Raw genomic sequence first — 4,090 nt, forward strand, 5'->3', positions numbered from 1 at the left:
TCAAAGCACACCTTCAAAAATGACAGCTGTTAGGCTGCTTGCAGATGTTAAAAAACAAACAAATCATTGTTTGCTGGAAGAAGCAGTGTTACTTCAACCTGACTCTGCAGCATCTGTAGAGATTGAGCACTTCATCAGGGCTTTTGGGCACTTTTATCTAAAGCTGAGTCAATCAGCTAGTAGATAAAAGTGCCAAAAAGCCACACTAAAGTGCCCGATCTATCCAGATGCTGGGTGAGCTGGGTCCAGCTAATGTGATGCTTCTTCTGGGTATGTGCTCGTCTCAGCAGAGGGGCACTTGGAGTTTAATATAAAGTGTAGTGCTGGATTTAGGCTTAAGATACTTAAGCTACAGCTTAGTTCCTCACAATATGAGGTGTTTCTAAATAAGAAAAGAAAACCTTACTTAATATCAAGTTTTATAATAATCGGTTGGTAAATAAAGGAGATATGGGAAAATGACTCTCTAAGTATGGACATTTTCATTCTAATATGACAAAAATATACATACATTGGATTCTTTTTATCGTATGGGGCTTCTTAAGATGGATATAGTTTAGGGCCTCAGCGTGTCATAATCCAGCACTAATAAAGTGCCTCTTTTTTTAATGTCTGCAAGCAGCCTTAGTTTTTACTTATTTAAAAATAATAGTGCAACTCTTCTGTTGCAGAGAACTTAGAAAGCACACAATAGGTCAGAATGTTTTTAACACTATGAATTCCTATTCGAAATGTCTGTGTTTATCTGGTGAATCATGTTTGTGTGCCTAACAGTGCTGCAGCAGCCTGGTTAAGAATCACTGCTCTAGTGCATTATCCTAGAGATGTTCCTATATGCTGTAAATGAAACGTAGTGTTTTGTAGGGGAGCACTCTTCTCTGTATTGCCAGCCAGTCCGTGCAAGTTTATCACAGTCCATGCAATTTTATTGTTGCTTCTTCCAGTAAACTGTATTTATTCTATATGTTGAGTAGACAATATAGTTAAAATATTTTGCCTTAGCCCCTCCCAACATTTCTAATTCAGTGAACTGAATAAACTTCATTTACCTCAACCTGAGTTATACCCAATTGTACAAAATATGGTGGATGGGAAAAAAATTGCAACATTCATTTTTAGCAATGGGAACTTCTGTAAAGATAAATCCACTTTGGGCCACTTGGACAAGCACTAAGAAATGAAACGCATGCATCGCACACACATTTAGCACTGTAGACAACCGTGGTTCTCCTCTCCTAATGTATGTGTTGTTCCAGCAGTTTTTGTTAAAGATTGTTTGCTTATGGGACGTCTTTGAAATAAACTACACATTACCACAACATAGAAGAAAGGTAATGAATTAGCCCTTCAGTGCAAAAATGTTACTTTACCACCTAAATAACAGCAGTTCCCTGTCTTTCAACAGCCCAGCTGTTCTGTCAAGCTTTGATGCTGAAGTTGTAAAGCAAATAGTTTGAGTGGACCACAGCAGCTGGAGCGGAGTGGGAGCTAAAGTTACCTGCCTGCACCTTCCAGCAGTATTGGACATAAGAGCTCATGGGAGTCAAGACAGTTTTGGAGTGAAGCAATGAGAATCAGTTTGTATCCTTTTCTCTCCCTCCACTTACATCAGTTATTGGGACCCCAGAGTACAGCCCCAATGACATAAGGGTTTAAAGTGGAAGATGAACAATGGCAGGTATCAGGGGACATGAGTTTAAACACCTTCTCCCCCCACCCCCTTGTTACATCAGCCACTGAAATGACACCAGCTGGACATTACATCTTCAGCCTTTTGAAAACTACCTTTCAAAAAAAGAGCTTGCTTCTAATCTGGCTACAACCATCAAAGCCCGAAACCTGCAACAAACTCCTTGGACAGGCCTGTGTGCTCATGTAGCTGAAACTAATGCTTACACAAAACTCATTGCAGGATTGGGGCCCAAGTTCCTGAGTTTTATGTTAAAGATTGATGTTAAAGTCTGAAAACCAGGTTTTATAAAGGAAATACAGCATTATTCTTAACTACAGCAAGGCTATGAGCCATGTTTCTTCACATAACACATCCTAGATGTCAGACTGGGTCTGACCACAGGTCCATGTAGCTCCAGTAACTTTGTATCTCAGTGCCAGAGCACACATGTGAAGGGGGAGAGTGTTTACACAGGGCTTGTCCAGATAGATCCGTTTCCTGGCCCTCTTCCCTTCCAGGATATATATACCCTTCCAGCATTTAGAGACCTAATTTGGAGACTGCATGCCGAACTATCATATTAAATACCCTCTAGCATATGAAACTTACATGAAAGTTTAGGCCTCTCCTACTACAAAATGCAGCACACCAAGAGGATATTAGGGCTTATCTATTACAGTACTTTTGCCTTCCCCTCTTTATAGGCTACACAGACTGTGTTACATTTGCTAATTAAAGTGCCCAAGCCTGGCAAAGATCATCAGTTGTTTTATTTTGTAAGGGAAGTGTATCAGTTGTCACTTGCTAATTACTGGAACTCCTCCCTCCTTTTGGTATCAAGATACCTTAACATGCAAGAGAACTAATGGATCCTTCTAGCCCTAAGGATATGACAGAAGTGACAATATATATAATGGAAGTGCTGAAAGATCAAAGTGCTGAGTCCATTTCTAAATCCATACCCAGGAAATAGGTCTATTATCTCCCAATACTAGCCTTTTCCTGATTTTGCTTTCAATATACATTGAAATGCCTGTCTTAATGGAGAATCTGACCCAGAAAAGGAATGGAGTGTTATTACAGCTGTGATGGTCCAGGAAGCAAGCAAGAAGCGAATATTTTTTGTGCTATCTTTTACTGGACCAAGTGGGAGAGATGTGGACAAGTTTCTGAGCACAAAGTGCCCTTCTTGAAGTCTGAGAAAGAAACAAGTGCGGCCTAAACTAAAAGCCATCAGTGCTGGACCATCAGTCCCAGTTAGTAAGCTAGTACCTGGGCCCCTGGGAAGGGGGACTCAGCCATACCCATTTGACAAGGGAACTTTTAAGCCCTCCCCTCCCTCTACAAAGACACTGCCAAGTTAGAATTTGTCCCCCCACCCTTTGAGTAGCCAGTTAACACTCCTCTGACTTACTGTCTCATCTTCATTGAAGATGATTTACAGACATATTAGGGCTCATCTACAGAGAGTTATTCTGGAAGAAGGTAGAGTGTGATTTAACTGTGCTTGGAATAGCTCCTCACAGGAACACACTTGTTGGGGCACCTTTTTCCCAGTTGTCTAGTCTGCTCTCGAATTTAAGTTTGAATTAAATCCCACTAAACCAGTTCGAAAAAAAAGGGGCAGGGAAGAAGCTGCACAGGCTAGTGACAGTAGAGGCAAAATTTGTTTCTTAGAAGCGTAAACAGAATTTAATCATACTTGTAAGTATGACTTGTAAAAGGAATTGCTCCCTAACTGCACTGAGTTCATCAAGACCATTCACTATGACATTAATCAATATATAACCCCTCATATTGGATTCATATCCGATTACTCATGTCTGACATCTCCTGAGGAGTACAACTCCAGTCCATGAAACAATCAGTCAAACATTTCAGTGCCCTTTCCTAGTTCTAGCAGGACTCCAGTCAGCTTATAAACTTAAAGGTTTATAGAGGAAGTATCCAGATTCCTATGACTTTAAAAGCATCATAACATGAACATTTTATTAGTAATATTCATTCAACTGCCTTAAGTCTTAAAATTAAAAGTAAATAACTTTCTTTAGGAAGCAGTCATTTTTCTGTAACTACAGAAATACATTGTACCTCAATGCAGGCTGCTGATGAACTGTTTTTTCTTGTGTCTGGCTGACTTCTGACCTGTCATATATAGCTTGTCTGACTAGGCAAGCAGTGCTGACTTGTGAAACAATCTTCAATATTTCTGGCATTAAATTATGAGGCCCTCTCCAGCTGAGAACCATGTACCACTGAAGTGCTCCTGTTCTATACAAGTGTGGGGAACTACACCCAGCAGCTGCCAACACAGGGGCTTTTTGCAAGTGTTCTTACTAGACGGTGTGTCACTACCCCGTGCTTAACATTAACCTCTAGCAATTTCCAGCTTTATTTAACTTGCATCTTTAAGCTGCT

Source organism: Crocodylus porosus, unplaced genomic scaffold, assembly GCF_001723895.1.
Source record: "Crocodylus porosus isolate Cpor-Errol unplaced genomic scaffold, CroPor_comp1, whole genome shotgun sequence".
Classification (NCBI taxonomy): domain Eukaryota; kingdom Metazoa; phylum Chordata; order Crocodylia; family Crocodylidae; genus Crocodylus; species Crocodylus porosus.